The sequence below is a fragment of the Manacus candei genome, unplaced genomic scaffold (genome assembly GCF_025592945.1).
Source record: "Manacus candei isolate 608988 ecotype Guabito, Panama unplaced genomic scaffold, ASM2559294v1 h1tg000025l, whole genome shotgun sequence".
In the NCBI taxonomy this organism is placed as follows: Eukaryota; Metazoa; Chordata; class Aves; order Passeriformes; family Pipridae; genus Manacus; species Manacus candei.
This window is the reverse complement of record NW_026138073.1, coordinates 5,713,691-5,735,539: the sequence shown is the minus strand read 5'-3', so window position 1 is coordinate 5,735,539 and position 21,849 is coordinate 5,713,691. Positions and strand designations below refer to the sequence as shown.

The window sequence follows — 21,849 nt, the reverse complement described above, 5'->3', positions numbered from 1 at the left end:
GAATAAAAGCAATAAGGAAGATCATAAAAAATATAATACAATAATACAAAAACTGTAATAAAGCCTAATTCCCAAACTGAACACTGAATCTTAAACTTGCAGTAATAACTTTTTGCATTTGGGTCTCTTTACACTGATTTGTTCTGAAATCTGAGACAGCTTTTCCCAAGGAGCAAGTATTGCTCCCCATCTTCTGAGACCTCCAGGGATGCAGCATGTGAGACAGTTCCCACGCTCTGCCAAGTGAGCAGATTGAGATGAAAAAGAAGCTGTCCACAAGATACCTCCCACATCTACAAAACTATTGTTGTGCTGAAAGACCTTTAGAATGAAGATAAACAATTGATTTTTCCCCCATTTAATTTTAATTTAAACTCTCTTCCTCTGTTATTTTCGTCCTTCTGCTCCATAACACCAAAAAGAATTATGTTCTTACATGCCCAGTTTCTACAACCTTTGGGTTGGCAGACTAGTTTAGAACTAAAGTTAAATAAATCATCCTTTTTATACCTCCATACTTTTGAATATATTGTATATTTATTGCTAGATTATAAGCCTCATTAAAATCTATAATGATAAATTAGTCAGTCTCTTGATTCTGTCACTGCTGTTATTAATTGCTTTCATAACCATTACTACACACTTCACCGGTGATAAAAATTTTAAAGCTAGATAAAATCAGCTAAGCTAAAGCTCACTCTCAATATTGCACTCTTAAACCTTCTCAGAGTAAAAGTAATCATGTATTCACACATCCTACATTTAAGTTAAACCTGATAAATTACTTATACAGCAAACAGAGCCCCACTAGATCCAGCAGCACCACTATAATGCATGGAAAAATATGCACGTGAAGGCAGGGATCCAAAAAACCAGTTCTCACATTAAAACTGTTCATTGTATGTGCTTGTTTAAAACTCCAAGGGATATCTTATTTCTGATATTTTTCAGCCTTCAACAGCTTCTTTTTTCAACCTAAGCTGTCATTATTTTTTACATAAATTTCCTCTGTAATAGACAAAGAGTTTAGAATATTTTCACATTTGCTTACATGAGAGCAGACATGGTTTGGAATTCAATCAGGAGAGGAATAAATTCTTCATTTGGTGGAAAAGCCCTGAAGTTTACTGACAACAGAGCAAAAGCTCTTCCTACCAGTTTTCAGGCAACATCCATTCTATGGACAAAACAGAGCAAGCCAGTTTCTGCCACCCACAATGTCACCCCATCATCCTGCACCACGGACAGTAAATACTGAACAAAAGGGGAAAATCCATGCAAACTGATCCAGGGTTCTTCCATCATTATACCCACCAGGCCCATTGTTGCTAATTTCAGACTTCAAAATATTCTTTATATTATGCCCAAGTCAACATTATTTCTCTCCCCTTCTGATGATTTCATTTTAAGAGACTGCAAAAGCAAGCAAAGACTTTTCCTTCTGTATTAGTTGCAAGCCCTATGACCTGATGACACCACCATGGAAGCTCTTCCATGTACAGAGTATCTTCAGGATACTCTGTAAGCACTGAGAAGTCTGGGCATGCTAATTCCGGTGCTTTAGTAGACCTGTTTTCCTTATAAATATTAAATACATGAATAAATCACAAGATTTACTTTCTAAAACTACTGTCATTCAAAAATGTGACAACTTTACCAGATTTTTAACAAGACATTTCTCTCTACCCTTCCCTTTTCCCTAAACTACAAAAAAACCCCAAAACCTACAAAAAAAACCCCAAAGTGAAATGAATACACTCACAGTTTTCTTTGCATCTTTACCTTTTAAAGCTTACAGGGATTTCAGGTTTTCCTTGCCAAAATACTGTGCAAACACTTTTTTTTCCCAGTAAAACATATTTTAAAGTTAGCAGACTCGGGCAGTTGAACTGTGTCTAAATTCTTGACTGAATACCATAACACAATTTGTTTTAATACAATTCAGGGAACAGGCTTTAAGCAATCTGTAGTGTTAAAGTCAAGCAGCCATTAGGAACAAACACTTTTCTCGCCCCTCACTGCAACAACACACACACCTGCTTTCCTGGAACATGTTCAAAATTTCATTCTCTCTGATTATATGTACGGCACAAAAGACACAAAGCCTTCTCTGACTCATTCTAATTCTTTTACCCATTATTGAGCTGCAGAGATGATTTTGAAAAAAATTTTATGTACTGTAGAATACATAAAAACTGAGGATCATATATTAGTTTTTTTCATACTTCACTTTTAAGCATAAAGGAGTTGCTGTAGTTGAAGACATTCTCAAAAATAGAGAATGAAATAAGAAACCAGGGAATTCACATGGTAAAAAAGTTAATATGAATCAGAATGGTTTGGGTTGGAAGGGACCTTAAAGATCTGCCACAGGCAGGGACACTTCCACTAGCCCAGGTTGCTCCAAGCCCCATCCAATCTGACCTTGGACACTTCCAGGGATGGGGCAGCCACAGCTTCTCTGGGCAACCTGTGCCAGGGCCTCACCACCCTCATAGTAAAGAATGTTATCCTAATATAAAATCTAAATCTACTCTCATAAATGAAAATATGCAGAGGATAAAGACAACTGCAACATTACCACCATTACTTAGGAAGTGTTAACAAATTAGTAATGCAATATGTGACAGGTGAGTGCTGTTCAAGGACAGACTTGATAATTAGTCCTTTGCCAAGCACAGTCTTTACATACATGTTATGACCAGCAAGATCCTTAAAAATAAGCATTAAAATGGAGGGCAAAGACAACTGTGGAGGACACCACAGAGTGCAAGCTGGGCAACCAACAGCCTTCAAAAGCATGAGAAAGAGGCCACGTGCTCAAAGGGAGGCACCTGAAAGCGGAGCAGCTTCAGACCCACCTTCTGCAAATTTGCCAATACTAGGCCAGGACCAAGTCCCTTCAAAGGGGGTCCCTTCATCATCTCTTGTTGCCTTTTAAATGCTGGGACAAAGTGACCTGACAGGTGACCATGTGTATGCGCTGCCCAGCCTTGAAGGACCTCCCTGCTTTGACATCACAGTGGTCATTTCTCCTCTTTACAACAATTTACAGTGACACAACACTGATGCTTTCACCAAACAGGTAGTTATCTGCTTAATTTTAAGCACACACTAAAGACAGCTTGGCATTTGGGTGCTTGCATAAAAATTTCCCTTTGAAACGTTTCATGAAGAATTTTTTAATGAAGCTCCAAACCTAAATCTCTTCTACAGTTTGCATTTTTACCCAAAGCAATAAAAATACCAAACAGCTCTCAGTTGAAAATTTACATTTTTAGCAAAATTAACATTTCCCTCCCAGAGACAGTTCCAGTTCTTAGCCTTGTATCCCTTGGTTTTTGTATCATTGTGTAGGGCTGCATTAAATGCCACACATTTTGCTGTTCAGACCATAAATAAATCAATCCACACCCAAAACTAGAAACATGCAAAAGAATAGCAAATCTAGCAGTATTTTGATCTGAATCAAGCCCAATAGTATTGAAATGCCCTCCAGTAACCTGATTCATTATCCAGCTTGTTCAGGGAATTAAGTACAAAGTTTTCAATGTACTGCTGAAATAATTTGTTGAGCCTCTGAAGAGAATCATGCTAGACTGGTCATTATCTGAGCAACATCTGGATGGGAAAATGATCACATAGAAGAATTTATGTCTGCCTCAGTAGTGCTAAAGACAAAAAGTTGGAAAGTATTACTTTGGAGCTGTTATTCTATGTATGTCCTTGATTTCTGGCCCTGATTTTGAAGCAAGACACTGATTTGCTACTCCCTGCAAAAACCAAACCAAAACACCCCACTTTCCCCTCCCCACAATCAATGACCAACAACAACACCCCCTAATCTTCTGCATACTTATAGATAGGAATTACATGCTTAAAAGAGGACATTTTCAAGACCCCAGAATTTAGCACTGAAATGTAGTCTCATTTACTGAGGTATTTTCTATCTGAAGAAGAAAATCAGACACCACAATGAAAATAAACACTATCTCAATTTAAAGAAACAATCTTTTTCCATCATGGCTTCTCACAGGTACTTGATAGCAGGTGTAAAAGCCAGATGGAGAAGTAAAATCCAGTAACAGATACTGGGCTAAGGGATTGCACAAGGCTATGTGACATTTGAGTTCTTTTGCAGTTATAAGTGGGACTTCAGTGATGAACAGGTTTGACTCTGGCCATCTGGAGAAGCAATGAATTTTACCCAGAGTGAAAAGAAAAACCAAGAAGGAGGAAACTATCAGAATTGGTTCTGATGTTTCATTCCTATCAAGTGGAGGTTAACTAATTGGAGACTCTGGGCAAAAGCCCATTCATTTCCAGAGCTACAGATCCAGAAACAGCTCACCATGCAAAGATTTAAAGAATGCAAGAGACGATGGAACACAAAAATAAATGGAGAATATCTATTTAAAACATAGATATAAATTAAACATATATTAAAAAAAATCTATAGAAATGCTGCAACCAGAATACTCACCACACTTATTCTTGGAGATATTTTCCTGCACAGTTTGCTTAAAATCCTTCTAAGGATTACTCATGTTACATTACATGACATCTTGCTTTTTATTTCATAAGAAAACCTTACTACATTAAGAAGGATAAAAAGAAATATTTTAGTCCTCTGGCAAACAGTAAGTATTAACTACTGTAAGCACAACTGTTTATAACTTGATGTCAGATAACACCAGTAATCCCTAAGCCCAACTAACAGAGAGAGGATGCACTACCATTCTCCTCTTATTTTTGTTTACTCATCACATATGTGAAATAGAAGCAATTACCAAAATAAACTAATACTGGAAAAAGGTTAAGAGGAGACCCATTATAAGAATCTATTAAAATCTGATTCAATATTTCAGACTTAATTACTCCATAAAAAGGCCATCTCACTGATCAATGATACACTGGTGAACTTGAATTCAATGCCCCCAAAAAACTTTGTTTTGTTTAGAATATAGTTTCAGATCTATATTCCCTGAACAATGTTCTTTTTACAGCTTCACAGTGTTACCCAACCTATACAATTCCTTCACACACATCTTGTACACCAAGACCTTTTCAAAAACGTTGGAGAAAGACAATTTAGGGAATGTTCCAGATAAGGGAGGAAAAAAAAAAAAAAGAAAAGAAGTCCTGCTGTGCTTTTCACAGCTTGGTCATTCTTACAGTCTTTCATCTCGGTGAGTTCCTCTTTTTAACACTGTTGTATTAAAAGTCTTCAATTCTGAATGTTTGGTGGAAGCAAGATAATGCAAACTACAGACTCGGCTCTGAAGACTCACTGCATATTAGGAGAGGTTGAGAGAAAAAAAAGTTAGGTTTAAATTGTTCCCATGAGTTATTGAACAAAAGCAACAAAGAAAACAGAACTTGGAACAACTTAGTTGGGAGGACCAAACAAGCTTCTACTTGAAAGATGAAAATAAAAAATGGGACTGGAGACTTTTATCTGAGATGAAACTTTAATTCATGAACCAAGAAGGGAATATTAAAGATTTGGATCACACAGTAAAGCAACTGTCAAAATACATGTTGCACCCCTCATTTTACCCAGTAGCTCGTTAGCTAAACCATTCGTGGCCATGCCCAGTACCAATATATGCAGCTCCTCTTCTTGGCTCAGCCTCTCTCTGCCACTTCGTTTTCTCTGTGGGTTTATAAGGAGTTGCTTGTTATTATGTGCAGCTACAACATACTCTATATGAGTACACTGGGCAAGCTGTTAGTTCCATTAACTTAATAATAGATTTCTGAGTGTGATTTCCTATAATTTCATTTTCCTCATTCCATGAGAAGCCAAAATTACAAACAGCCATATGGCAGTTCATAAATAACAATTAAAAGTTATTTTCTGATATTCTGGCACTAAAAAAAATCCCATAAAAATACATATGGTTGGAATTTTATAAAGGAAATTAAGCTTTGTAATTGCCGCATATGTCCAGGATGCTTCAAACACTTCCTCAGCCTTTTCCCTATTCACACATTTCTGGTCCATGCCAGGCCCTGGATGTTACAGTTAATCAGTCTTTGCTCCAAGGGTCACAATTAAGGTTTTTCTTCTAGAAGTAGAGCTTCAGAACAACAGCCTGTATGAAGATCTGTGTAGTACAATTTCTGTTGTGATTCTGATACTCTTCCCATTTACCTACTCCATGGATTTGCTAAGGGGTTGGCTCCTGCCCAGCCAGAGGGACCTGGCAGAGCTCAATCAGTCAGAGGAATGATGTCCATGGCTTGGAGACTGGACTGGGAGCTTGTCAGCTCACTACAGGACCTTGTCACTTTACAGGGACTAAGAGTTCACACAGCCCAACACAGTAGCTGAGAAACCAGCCTAGTCCAAACCACTGAAAATTAAGCTCCTGCTCTAAATGACCCTGTAACAGCCACCTTCTTCCTGCCTGCCCTTCATTACATCTTGTGTAATGCTGATTTTCGAGTTCAGTCTGAGAGTCCTGTCTGAGTACCTGAAGTTACATGAACTCTTAAAGTCTTTTACTGTAAATGGAAATAAAAAGGCTACCTGAGTCATCAGAATTATTTACTTTTTGGAATAAACATATGTTAAGGGGAGAATTTTCCTTAGAAGCACCTGGGATAACTGCTTTTACAGCTATCCACTACTGGAAGTCAAACTGATGGGTAGAGGCTGGGATATATCTATATCTATATAATACCAGTTGGTGTAATCAAAGCATACATCCACATTAGGGGTGAGCCTATTCATATAGTCCACTGCTTGCATTTTCTTTCCTTGGTATCCCATTGGGCAGTTCATGCTGGCATTTGCTTTACATTTTCAAGAACCAGTAGCATGGTCTACACAATTCAACCTGAGTTAGAACACAACACAATAGCAGAAAATATCTGGCACCAGCCTGGGTGCAGAACAGGCCTCCACAGATGGTTCCTCAGCAGAAAAGAGTTACAGCCCTCTAGCAGGATACACCACCCCAAAGACAGACATAATCATTTGCCCATTTTTCCTTTCAGAACTGCTCTGAAAAGTTCTCTGGGTATTTAAACTAAAATACCACATTTTGCTAGAGAAAACAGACACAGTCTGAAAGAAGACAATTTCCTAAGTAACTTGAGCACTTAAGTGCACATTTTCCTCAATTAACAGGGGAGAGATTTAAGTATTTCCTGAAGATCCTTTCTTAAGAGGCCCGTAACTAATTAGCTGATTAAGGTGATGTGAAGAAACAACTGTGTTTCATATTTCCAATTGCAGCTGCCCAATAAAACCATGGTAAAATGTGCATCCTACAAGGTAATTTTAATACTTGAATTTATGAACCAATTCACCCTGGATATGCATCTTTGCACCCTTCTCATAACAGTAATGAGTTATCTGGCTGGGGACAGAGGAAAGAGAATTCAAATCCTGTGTTGTTGGCCTAAGGGCAAAGCCAGAATCAGTAATACTCTTTTTGGTTGCTAATACAGTCCCAAGCATAAAAAAGTAATATAATCCCAGTGATTGAGTTTTGACAATTCTACAATCAAAAAATGGTTCTACCTTAGAAAACCCAAATATTAAAAGGGGGTTAAAGGTAACCCTTTGAGCACTGGTGACATTATAAGCCTCACTGACATTTTAACTCCCAACAAATACTGGAAAACAGCATTTTACCTCAGTGCTAGTAAAACTGTACATCTTAGTGTAGAGTCATTTATCCCAAAGTGACAATTCTAAGAGCAATCACAGATTTCATTTAAATTAAGGCTATTGCACTAATTATCAACCATACTCATAGTTTTCCCATTTTTTCCCCCTAAGAAAAATTACCTTTAGCACGTGTCCTAAACAAACCTCCATGAAATCTAAACCATTCCTTATTTTCTTTTGGGGCACTTCTTTTTTTAACGCAATCTATTTTTTCTTCTTTGTATATACAAATTCCTTTGTTTTGCAAACTTTTTCAAATTCATCACAAAAGTAGCTGTTCTGATATTAAGAGATTTTTCTTCAAAGTAAATCGGATGCAAAGTCTCTGGAAAAGAGTTTTAAAGTCAAACATTCTGGATACATGAGAAATGAAATCTGATAATGCACATAATAACTTTCTTTGACTTTATTATCACTGATCTGAAACTGAACATCTAAAACCATGTTTGTCCTTTAACACCAAACTGCTTTTCTGACATCACCTCAGCTGACTTTTGCAGAACCAAGTCCACATTTGTTAAAGGAATTTTAAAGCTGCAGCAACTAAATCAAAGGTAGGTCCTATGCACTTGTAGCCCGTAGTAAAGTTGAAATATCAACAATTTCCTGAGATTTTAGCATAGGAAACATTAGGAGGCAAACAGATTTAAACAGAACCATAGCATGTCACAGAACAGCCTGTGTAAAACAAAGTGCTCCACCCTTTGAGGTAGCATGTATAGAACCCCAAAGGCCAAACCAGAAGACAAAATAAGGCATAAAAGTTCCCCACCTCCAGGGCAAAGCACTGTTACTGTGCTTGTAACCCAGGAAAACTGGAGAGGGACAAGGGACCTGGCAGCATGAGAAGAATATCAGTAATGAGCAAGAATCTTTGTGAGATATAAAGTAATTTCCCCCAGGAGTGGGTTGTTTCATAGCTCTGCCCAGGGCAGCTCTGGAGAGAAGCTCCAGCCAGCAGTGCAGAAAAGGTGTTGATAGAGAGAACAAGACATCCAAGGCTCCGACCTTGGCCACCCGGATCAGTCACGTGTGCTCCAGGCAATAAACGTGTCAGAAAGCTCTCAGCTGTCCTGGACTAATGAAAGAGGAAACAGGACAACAAATAAAAGTGAAGATGAAGAGTGGATTACTTTCAGCAGAGAGGTACAGCAAACCTTTGCTCTACTGTCTAAGAAGTGAAGTGATGAAGCACCACAATGACACTGCCATGGCTTTGCAGGCTGAGCAGGTGGAGTTGCCAGTTTTCTGTCAGCATCTCCCAGGAACGATCCTGTTACACAATCAATTAACTGAACTGTCAAAGAGAGAAAAATCTTGCCAATGAGCACAGTTATAAAATCAGGCACATTTCATTACTACCACAATAATTTTTCTACATGGCTTCTTACCACTCACCTAATTCAGAACATTATTTGTCATCACAAGGTAAGATTTAACTCCACAATAAACAGCCTGCAAGTGGTTAGAAGCAGCTCAAAATCTACACAGATCAAACATAAAGACATATTTTTATTGATTATGCAATATGACATCAGCCTTGCAAAGCTATTACACAGGCACACAAATTTAAGGCCTTAAATCACTGGATTTGTTTTCAAAACTGTCCTGCATACACCTGACTAGAGGGAGGAGATCTTGGACCTTCTCAGCGCTGGAGCAAGTCTTGATCAAAAAGGCCTAAACTTTATACATCACTACTCATTTGTGACAGTCATTTGGAAGCACTTTCTAAAGGTTCTGTTTTTCAAATGCTGCAGGGCAGAGAACCCTTCCCTGAAAACACCAGACACTCCAAAATGTCCCAGGGCTGCCAGCTACAAGTGCTGGGTCTGAAACTTCAGACCATCTGTATTTGAAATGAGCATTCTGTACATAGTTATTTTCATTTCTACCATGCCAAGACACGCCAAAGTACCGAGTCCCAAATGTAAATGCATTCTGCCTGCATGGGTAAAGACCCAACATGCTGATACAAAACATACAGACAAATATTTTCCTGCAAAGATGTGCCTCGAGTCAGATGCAGCCTGTTTATTTTATCCTTATTATACCCATTGAATTAACATTTAGTATGGTGACAAAAGTGATATCTACACAATGATTCTCTGCAAAAAGTAGAAATACATTAAAATCAAATACTTTTATAATCACTTACAACTTTTTACACTTATGCAGAAGATAATTAATACACTCCATAGAAGGTCTCCCAAGTTGTTTTTCAGTTTAGAGCAAGTTTTTTGTGTGTTTTAAAGAAAGTTTTCACACTCCTCCCTTCTCTTTTTTCCTGCTGACACTTTAATCTCCTCCTCTGGTAAATATGAGCTTATAACAATAAATCATGTTTTATTTATTAAAGATAAAAATAGGAATCAACACAAAGCAAAAAGGCCAATCTCCATAAAGTTTCCCTCCACACTGACTGATTTAGTTTCTATATGAAGATTTAAATATCTATCCAGCAGGCATTTAAGCAAGAATAAAAGTACTTTTTCTCTTGCATTACATAACATGCTTAGAAAATAATGACTATCTTTGGCCAGTTGTAATGAAGTAAAATGACATTTCTTTAAAACATAAGTATTCTGCAATGAGGAACCTGCCACATCTGAGAACTGTTGTCTATATTAGCATCAAAGAACTCCACAAAATTAATATAAAGTAGTAATTTTTTTTTTACTTTTATATTCAGGTCACTTTTAGTACCAACATCACTGATTCAAAGATAAAAAAAAATACCCTTCATTCTTCTGTAAATATATTCTGCTTGGACAAGAGCCTGTATGAAGCACACGAGGGAACAGGAGTGCAAGCATCCCACATCACCTTGCCCTTTGTTTAGATTGTCAGTTTTTCCTTTTGATCTTTCTTTGCAGTTGAGGAACCAAAAATTGATTTTCCCAGCTGAACTAAAGTAGAAAAAGGACAATGTTTTATTTAAGATCCTTCACTCCTGCACATAAGCCTATTTCTTTATATACAAAAGAAACTGTCTTTTTGTTCTTGTAAAAAAATACTTCCAAGTGGGGAATGCTCCCAGTGTACTGACGGTGGTTTCATAATAAAAAAGGGCGGGATGTGTTTCAAAATCCAAATACTGGCCTCCTGCAGAGGAGCACAAACAGCTCACAAACCTTCTAGAGATACAGAAACTGAGCTTCAGGGAAGCAGGTCATACTTGTTAGGTGTTTGCATAAACTCTGGCCACTGGCAATGTTACACTCAAAACCTTGTTTATGGGCAAAGAGAAAGCACAGTTTACATATTTAGAGACATATAAAGCCAAGAATATATTGTAAATATATCCATAATCTTAACAATGGAATTATTTTTTTTTATTGCAGGTTTACTTGTTATAGAACAAGGAAGAATGCCTATATGTGAAAAAAACTCAATCATAATGCAGATAAAATTATTGCACAACTATTTCCTAATTTCTACCTGTTTTCCTGGTGTTATGCTCATCCTTCCACTGCTCTTCTGGGTTCTAAGTTTGACAGTTTCATTCTGGTCTAGGACTGTTCTTTGGAGCTCTTGTTGAGAGGAATCTGATGTTTGTTTTGATGGTTCCTTTTTCCTCACTCTTTTAAAACTGGCTCTTTTTTTCACTGGCCGATGCTCACCTGAGTTTATTATATACAGTGAATATTGGGGATGTTAGATACCAGTTCTTGGTTTCTTGTAACCCCAGAACTCTGCTCTGCAGACTGTACAAAGCTTGGGGATGTTGCTAAGGACACCAATACCATGTTATAGGGCTACAGGGTTTCAGCGAGAAGCACTAGAGAGTAGAAAAGCTCCTGATCTTACTCACTGTTAAAAGGCACTAATAAAATCTAAGTAAAAACAACAGAACAACTGCGCAAATCTCAGATGCTACGGGATGTGCCCATGTCCCACTGAAGACTATGTGAAGATATGTTACCTTTTAAGAACAATGTTGTCACCAGAAAAAGCCATGACTGCTAAAACAAAATATATTTCATTTCATGCTTTCACATAGTTCTCAGACTAATTCTTGTAACTTAAATGTTTAGGTTTCCCCATGTTTACCATGTTTTCTATCGTCTTATTTGAATATAAAAGCTAATCATCAAATCAGAAATACTGTGTGCTCCAATAGGTTAGTTACCACTAAACACAATTTTAACCCACTGTGAGATCAAAATTACTGAATTTAATAATTAACGTCTTTCATTGTTGTCACAACTTGTATTTCAGAATAAAGTGTTGATATTGTCAGAAACCAAAAATGTTCCCTAACACCTTCAGGCATTATTGGTACTTGTGGACTGCAAATTTCTTGTGTTATCTGCACAACTTCTAATTAAGTTCTTGAAGAAATCTGAACTTACAAAGTGCTGAGCTGCCCCTGAACCCCACAGGAAAGCTGAGGACACACAAATGTCCACTGAGAAGCACAAAAACCTCTTGCCTATTGCAGGTTTTCCAGTGCTTCCCTCGACTGCTCCAGTCTTTCTAATCTCTCTTTTTCTGTGAACTGGGAAAGGTTTACACAGCTTTGCCCAAGCATTTCAATCAATTCAGCATTTGATTTTTCACACAGGATTCTGTTCAGAACAGTTTGCTGGATAGCACACCAAATTCTGTGGAGTTATGACCAAACATGCTGTAGTGAGGACAACCACTGCTAAGTTTAAATCCAAGGAATGCAATCTGTGATTCTCCTTAAGATATATGACTAGCTTTTTAGAACTTGCAAAGAGGAGGGAGGATAAGACAACCAGTTTCTAGTATCCAATAAGGCACTTTGTAGTTGGTTAAAAAACAGCAGTACATACACTTACATACACAGGGCACAAGTCACAATTATTAGTAGTGCTGCACTGGTTATTTAGAAGCCTACATCACAAAACAGCCCCTTCCTAGTACTTTAAGGGAATACAGACATCCTGTTCACCAGTTCTGACAGCTTAGCATTTATATCTCAAGCTCCAGTCACCACCTCAGCAGCAAAGACATAACTATATACATTACAGTTAAACTTCATGTTTTACAGGTTTCACAACATTAAATTAGCCTAGAAAAATGAATGTAAAAGCAACAGAGAGGCATTAGCTTTTGGGTTGGCAATCAGCATTCACAAGAAAGGATGCACCTCAGCATGATGTGGAAACCAGCAAAGCTGTTTCATTTAGGCTTCATGCAAGCTGAGCTCTGTGGGGATTCTGAAGGCAGGTATTGTGGAACTGGAACTCTACATATTTTAATGAAATTGCACAGTCTAAACACCACAATGAGTGAACAGACATATCAGACCACGGAACTTGGAGATTTCTCAATTACTCACATATAAAAGGAATTTTTCTGGGTAAAAATGTAAAACTGGAATAAACACCAATTGTGTTTGCAAAGAGAGAGAACGTGCAGCTGACTAAAGAGTTTTGAACCTGTGCTGAACCTATAAAGGGACTGACATAACAGGCGAGCAAGTACATCTCAAATGGTCACATTCTTCATGCATGATGCTGTTCAGCACCTTCTCAGCTTCAGATGAGCAGGACTGTGAATCAAACCTCTGTTGGTCTTGTCAGCAGCAGAGATCACGTCTCTACACCAACTTTATAACCCTGGGCCAGCTGAGTGCATAGGTTCAGATAGTTGGTGACTTAAATGACAAATAAGTGATCTAAGCACCATCCCAATGGCCCCTCCTGTGAATTTTCAGTATCAGGTGCTCTCTGACATCCTGACAGCTGTTGAGAACTGGTTAATATTTCATTAACTTAAGGTCAGCAAGTTGCTTCACCACATTGAAAACCCCACTTCTCAGCTCTTCCACAGAGTCACATAATTGTGTCTGCCTGGTTTACAAGTTAGAAGAGGTAACTGCTGAAAAGAAACCTAGAGTAGATTATTCCTTCTCTCTATGCTGCAGAAAATAGTTCCAGATTTTACTGACATGCTAGATACCGAATACAGCAATTCTTTAAAAGGTAAAATTTTGCATTAAGTTTTCTTCATGCTTCTGCCATTTCTTCCATTGCAACCTTCTTACTTTAAGGTCAAGTTCAGAACTGGTATCTGAGGCAGTATAAATCACATCTGTGTAAATAATGGTCACAGTTAACTCTCAGAAAGTCTCTTGCAGAATAATTTACCTAATAATATGCAAAAGAAGAGGGCTCTAAATAGCTTAAACAATTCATAGAGAGACAAGAGAACATACAATTAACATTGCCCTACCTGCTGTTAACTGCACTAATTGCATTCTTTCTGCACAACTGACAATTCTGACATCATGGAGATATCCGCAATGATATGCAACTTCTGTTAAATTACCTCTGAATCTTAGCCCTTAAAGATCTCTCTCTGGTATTTGACTGGTTTATTTTGTTTCTTCATCAGCCTACAGATTTCAGTAGGAATGCTTACTCCAGTCTGTGGAAGTCTGGACATCTCACTATTTACAGGACACTAAATGTAAAAAACTCAATGTAAAAACCAGACATAAATTGGAATCCATAACATTAAAACTGTGCAAGTGGTCACAAAGCTGAATAAACTTAAAGACACAGGAGTCTCATTTTGGAAACCAACAACATAAAGTATGAAAATATATGAAATTTTTTCATCTCAAAATTGTAAACTAACTTTTCCATACAAACTTGGCTTCTTACGGATCAAAGAAACAACTAAATAAACACTATCTGCATATGCACTTCAAATAGGAATGTCACTCAGAAGATATAATAAGCAAGTTATTTATAGCATACATTAATCACCATATTTAAATGGCAGTTTACTTTATAGCATGAGACAAACCTGTATTAACAGAGGGTAAAATTGTATAACAACAGTTTTTCCTAAGATAGTCAAATTTCCAGTAATCAGCTTCAAGTCTCTCTTGTTCCACTTTTATTCCAACACATCCAAACAAAAGCTGTATTATACTGAAGGCAAGACATGGTAAGGCCAATAGGAAAATCAACCACACTGAACTTAAACCAAAAAAACCTGTGTAAAAGATTTATGTGTGGCAACAACAAGAAGAGGGGGTGTTGGACAAGCAGAATATCAGGATTATTATGACAATGATCTTCAGTGGGGCACAAAACACACACTAAGATTAGGAAAGCTGCTACTAAAATATACAGATGAATAACTGAGGGAATAGAGGGTTAAGACTTAGCAGGGAGTAGAGGGAAGAGCAGCAGTGGTGAATCTTCCCAGTGACTTTATATTAACTATTTATACAGCAAACTCTTCATGGTTGCTTTTCTGTCCTCTTTCTACAGAAACCCCAGGGCTGTTCTTAAGCATTTAGAACAATAAATATATTTAAGATTTATAGCCTGGAGTTTAGCTGTATTCATCTTACTCAGGTGAGCAGTCCAACTAAGCCCAGGGGAGGCACAAGAAAAATGTTCTCCTTCGTAATGATGCACGAAACAAAAGCTGACTTTAACTGCAGGACAGGGAAGAGTATACCACACGTAGGTAAAACTGTCAACTTCAGATTTTTCTTAATAAAACAAAAATCACTTAAAATAAGAGCACAGCTAGCTTCTGGAACTAACCTGAACATAATTCTCACTAAATGTTTTTTTTGGGATGACATTCTCAAGGGTTGGAGGCTCATTTAAAATATCCTGTGATGCAGAGAGTCAGATAATATCTCCCAGTTGAATGCAGGAGGGTTACAAAGACACATTTCATATTTAGAAATGTGTTGAAATATTTTACTTTTCTTAAACCGCAAATATTTGAAGAAATGTAGATAAACATATTTAAAATTCACAGCACTTTCTCAAATAAGAAGTAGCAGATTAACAAAATGTCAGAACATCCTCAGCTTCAAAAACTGCTCTACCATTTTAGGTAGAGATTATCTACCAAAAAAAATAATAATCACAGCCTCTTATGATCATACTTCTCAACTGTTGATATATTCAGCTTGTAAATTACTCCCATCTTTAAAGATAAAACAAGCTCTTGCAAGTCATACTAACCTTTGCAAAATACCAGTTAAGATTACTTCATTGACAGGAGGAGGCTGAGGGTGGAAAAGAAGGGAATTGTGGTATGGAGGCTGAACGCTGAATGTTCTCTGATCTTCAAACGAGTTGAAAGGCCAGTTGTGAGATTCCTGGCTTGGCTCAAAACCATGTGCTTTTATAGCAAGTGTACAAGTTAATATCCTTACACATCAATCCAGCCCATCCTAAACCACCTAAACCACGTTCTGTAAAGACAAAAGGTACAACAAATTTAACAGAAGCAATTGACAGATTAAAAAAAAAAAAAAAAAGCAATTTCCCCAACTGAATTATATACAGAAAGTGGTAATCTAACAACTGTACCTTCCTGTTGTACTCTATGACAGCTGGGGGACACTAGTGGAGGTCAGGGAAACTATGACAGTATCAATTATAAACTATTCTGTCTTAGTACTGTCATCATTAACTCTTAGATTTTATATTCATTCAATTCAACATGATTTTGCTACTAGCCCTTCCACTAAAAAGTTTAAATTAAAAATCCCACCCCCACATTTTACAGAAATAAGCATCAATTTTGTAACACAGGATTATCCACTGGGATTGATCACATAAAAGATGTAGCACTACACAGTGCAGACCCAGCAATCTCAGAAGCTTTGTCATCTCATTTCAAGTTTCTGACTAATAAACATTATTTCAGAATTAATATCTAAACCATGTCTCCTGCTGAGGGTTGATGCCATGTAAAGAGAAGTGCAATTCTTCCAATGAGAGTGACCTCCAGGATCACACCACCAACACAGCCACAGTAATGAGGTCCAGGGAGAAGAAACTACAGAGCTGAGAACTTGATCTTTTCCTTCACAAGTTAAACCCACAATATTTACAGTATTTGGTAAGCTACAATAATTATCAACACATACATTTCCTTTAAATAAATAAATACACACATCAGGCTTCATGGGAAATAACAGAAGAATTCTCAAGTGAAAGTGCCACATGGCTTCTAGAAAAGAACCACAATTTTATACCTTGTCTCAGTTTGTTAAAATACAAGTGCCAATCGAATGATTATTCAAACAAGCTGCTATTTCTTTCAACAGTGGTGTAGTTTATATCAAATGAAAAACTTGGATGCAGTTCTGCATGCAGTCAGTGGTAGAAGAATCCTAAAAAACCAGCACAACTCATTCATCTTCCATCAGGAACAGACATTCCCAGAAGGGGATATGCTGTGGCATTCAGATAAAAACAGCAGCTATAAATACAGGTGATTTGGAAAAAAAAAATTATTTAGCATGACAGGTGGATTTTTAGGTTTTACAAATTAAAACCAAAGCAAGTGCTTTATCACATACATTCCAATAAAAGCCAGAATACCAAACAAGGAAAAAACAACAACAACAAAAAAAACCAGAAAAGAATGAAATTTGGTTTCAGTAATCAATCCCCAAACATTTAGAAGCAGATGGGCATCTAGAGAGTGTAGATGGTGTGATTTCTCTCCTTTACACAGCTGTTGGTACTATAGAGAAAACATTGTTCTTTAGTGTTTCATACCTTATACATAAAGTGTGTCTATTGGTTCTGATTTTATGCATAAAAAATGAAAATTTCATGCAGTTGCTTCTCAATTACGCATCTGGTTATTGTTTTGCAGCTGCAAAACTACCTTGAAGAACTATAAAATACGGTGTGACAAGTCTGGATAAATACCAGCAGTCCTCTTGTACCTTCCTTGTAACATTTTGCATTTTTTACTACCTGATAAAATTCCTGAATCTAGAGCTATGACTTCTGTCATCTCCTTTTATGAACAAAAATGTGCTAGTGTACTTAACACTACTGAAATTTGTAAATGACCACTCTGGTACACATTAAATTTAAAATTCAGTACCCCATTTCTAGAGTATTTTTTACTTTGTGTTGTTACTTTCAAGTAGCTATTTTGGTAATTTGATCAGAAATCCAACACAGAGAACAATAAGTCAGCTCAACATTAGTGTCAAACATCTGAAATGAGATTTTGATTTGTAAGCCCCCAAGTCATTACTCACATTACTATAAATCTATTGAATATGAAGACGTTTGGTGACAAAAAATGGTTATAAAATGCCCAACTAATGTAAGCACTCTCAAGCCTGCATTTACTGACTCACTCTCAGCATGTAATTTTCTAACAAAGGGAACAGATAGGAAAAACAAAACAATTTGTTTTTCATAATAATACATTTTAAATTAACTATTTCTGTAATTCCTCTGGAGATGGAGGGTCCTGCGAAGAATTTCCATACCTAAAATATTAAAAAAGCCACAACTTGTAATTTCGCTCGAAACGGAAAGATTCAACGTGAAACAACACAATTCCCAGCGGTGAGCTTTGACAAAATCTTTTATTAATTCTGTTTCAAAAAGAATAAAACTCAAACCCGCACTTAGGGAAGCTGGAAGTTTCACTGCCTGTTTTTCTGGCACGCAGGATGCAGCACATGTGGCCATTACCAGCAAACACGTTTGTTCGACAGCTGCCGGGTTTTCACACAGGTGCCAGGGGCTTATGTGGAAAAACATTTCTAAGCTGCAGAGGCAGAATGAGACCAGCAGTAAAGCCAAGGCAGAGAGAGCCCTTGCAGGGTTTATCAAGGATATTGCACTGCTTAAATATGGTTGCACTAAAAAGTTTGCCACTTCTCTGGCGCCTCTGTGAAATAAAGTTTCTTAGCCCGAAGCACAGAGGGAGGAGGAAAGAAAGAGGGAGGGAGAACAAGCAGGAGTTAAAATATTCAAAACCAACCAAACTGTGCACACAAAGAGGAGAAAGTAGCATTGCAGGGTTCATATTCAGGGAAAAGGTCTTGTAGCACCATCAGCCACTGTGTGTGACATTGTCAAATGGAAACCCTAAATCACAGGATCACAGAATCAGCCAGGCTGGAAAAGACCTCCGAGATCATCAAGTCCAACCCTTGATCCAACCCTGCCGTGCTTCTCAGACCATGGCACTGATGCCACATCCATTTTAATTGTGCCTTTGTGTAGTTAAGCTCACAAGGCAGATTAAGTGAAAGCACCTAAAAGCAACATGAGAGGCAAAGAAGAACGTCTAGAAAAAGAGTTACTATGGAATAGGCACTATATCCTATGGAGTAGGTACTACACTCCTGGTTTGCTCAAATTCACCAGGAGTTTCTAACAAACTCCCTGGTAAAGCATATTTAGTGAACACAACCCTTTAACACCTTCCCTAACTCCTCTGCTTTTCCATGACTGACTTTCATCCAGTAGATGGGGTAAATAAATTGGCTCACTGATGTACTGATTATCAAGCTTCCCACAAAGAATTACTTTAACTGTACCAAACAAGGCGTTGCCTTCGTAACTTTTACACTGGTTTATTATTTTTGTCATTTTCAGACACAAATGAGAATTTAGAAATTGTCAGCAGAACAATTACACCTGGAAAATTCTTCCAAAAAAATCAAACCGTTTCAGTGTGGACAAATACAGACAAAACATTATTTGAACTATTAGCAATCAATGTTTTCTGATCATATGCAGAAACATTAATTTCTATGATTGCCATGGCAAGCAAAGGGTGGCCTGAGCAAAGTACTTCATCAAGCAAAAAACCAGTATGCACACAAACCTACAGTGGCTTTTAGACATACACAAGTGCTAAATATTTGTTCTAACTACGGTAAGTAGGGTAACAACTGACTGTTTAGCTTTTCTCAATCAGAGGTCATAAGGAGGAAGAAGGGTTGAGAAAAAACAATGGACACAATAAGGAAAATGGTCTAAGTAACAGCACATGGGACAGAGATTAAAACCACAGATTGACAAATTTTGTGGAGCTTTGAAATGGATGCATTCAAGAGACGCCTGTGAAGAAATAACAGAGTATTAACAGGTAATTTCTACCATTGAGAAGTGGCTGGAAAATGTGGATTCACTCTAGTCTTAGATTTCACCACTCCAACAAGGCAAAAAAACATTAAGTGAAAAGCTATTAAGTGGAATAAAGAAATACTCATGCTCAGTAACACTGAACGTGGTCCAAAGGCAGCTCATCACCACTAGTTCTCTATTAAATTTAAAAGGTTGTTTTCTAAATACTTACCCATTTGAAAATAAAATCATATTAGTCAATAACTTATAGCATTATTTTGCCTGAAAGAACAGTTTCAGAAAGCTATAATTTAAGTACAAGAAACTCTAATAAAAGCTGTCAGAGAAAATAAGAGGACTTATGGGAGAGCTGTTCCTCAACAGTGAGCAAGTTCTCTGTGTACAGCTCCATGGAATTCTATTTCAACAACACGTGATTTTTCAACATATGCAGAGAAGCACAATCTGAGGGGCTCTAAAAAATAGCTAGTTATAACCACTAAGTACATAGGGTTTTTTAGAAATAACACATTATGCACAGGTGAGAAATTATTACCACACAGTGAACCCCACAATGCAAAAAAATATGGAAATGCTAGAAATGTTGAAGGAAGCAATTCTTGTCCTGTCTATCCTGATGGAAAGAAACAGAAAGGGAATTAAATCATGTAAGCAAAGCACATGAGAACAGTCAAAAAAGATCAGCTAAGTAGTCAAGTAGCTCAAATAAAACTTTATAGAGGGCTACTCTGTACATGATAATCACAGAAAAGCTTATACTTCCTGGTATAGTATAAAAGAACCTGAATTCACATTTCTAATATCCTCAGAAATGTCAGGTTCAAGGATCTTTTTAATTTTCCTAACACAGAAGCTTAGATTACATGCAGACAGCATTATCACCAACAATTTCTTCATAATCTACACAAAAAGGACACTACCAAGCTAAAGGTCAACTTTTGATCCCTTCTAAACATAAATTGCTTTCAAGTAGTTATCACAACTTATACTGGAGAGATGAATTTTCAGATAAGGGATCAAAAACAGCATCTAAAAATGCAGCCTTCCCTTTAAATTAAACAGCCATGGGAAGGAAAAAAACCACTTCAGCAGCTAAGGTAGGAAGGAGACTGGTGCTCACATGACTGAGAACTCTTTCAATATTCTAAAAAATGGTGAATAATAGGTGACAGGTAAATGACCTCATGAAAAGATGCCTCAATAAACCTTTTCTGTTCTTTATAAAATACATGTTTACCTCTCCAGCCTGATATAAAAAGCATGCCTTCAGTCCAAAGCCGAATTTTATGAGTTCCCTCATGCATAAGCAATAGAAATAGGACATGCAGAGGCTATATTTTGTTATATTTTCTTTAAAGAAGAGTGAATAAAAACCCTGCACTCAATTCAATTGCATTTCTCCGTGATAGAGTGTGAACACTGCACCTGACTGATTCCTAAATGTAATGAAACACTCTAAGTGGCAACAGGCAGCACTCTATTGCTTTTGTTAAAAATCAGAAAAAGAAACACATGCCAAGCTTCCAGCATCGATTTAGGATTGTCAGCATTGCCAACCACCTCTGTAGGTTCTCTGCTGATTCAAAGAGCCAATTGACAGTGCATAGTAACACCCTCCAGCATAATTACAACCCTTTCAGCTTTGTCCATCCACCTACTAGTTTAAAATGATGGGTCCCTTAACAACTCCTCCATCAGGCAGAACACAAAGAGCAGTGCGGGAGCTGAAGGAGATTGAAGGGCTTCTACTGCAGGAGCCCAGAGAAAATGATGGACCCTGAAATGATGCACAGCACAAGCCATGGCAATGCACACACCCTCACAGGGTAGGTATATGGAAGGATTTTTTCCTTATATATGTTCTGCAGCATGAGGAAAAGAAAGTATGGAAATGCCTTCTGTGGCTAAACAAGCCCTAATTTAAGTGAGAATCAGATCAGAAGACTTGTGAGTTAATACGGAAGCATCTTACATTTCAGACAAAACCTCAGCTCCCAAATATTTCACTTTGTTCTATTAAATAGTTGCACTGGAACTGTAAGAACCTCTTTACAGATTGAGTTTCTTCACAGAGCAGATCAAACAGCACCACTCTATTGCAGCAAAACAGCACAATGCCTTTTTCTTTCCTCTCTTGAAAAACAAGCAATTTTACATATACCAGAAAACTACTGTGACTGCATTGCTTGGTATTCTGTAAATATTTCTTCCTCTACAAGAGTTACACCTGAAAATTGCTTAGAATGTAGAAGGCAATGAATTCCTTGGGGCTTAATTCTGTATTCTTGATTG

General features: G+C 37.4%; 1 protein-coding gene across 2 annotated transcripts in view; it reads right to left on the bottom strand.

Moving 5' to 3' along the window:
• Positions 1-21,849, bottom strand: part of SUCLG2 (succinate-CoA ligase GDP-forming subunit beta) — a 116,404-nt gene that overhangs the window by 67,914 nt on the left and 26,641 nt on the right. The window contains exon 1 of one of the 2 annotated variants that reach the window (XM_051788820.1): positions 4,484-4,503. The exons of the other annotated variant lie outside the window; for it this stretch is intronic. The gene's annotated coding sequence lies outside the window, so the exon portion shown is untranslated. Of the gene's footprint in view, positions 1-4,483; positions 4,504-21,849 lie in introns of those variants that run through there. 2 annotated transcript variants of the gene reach the window in all.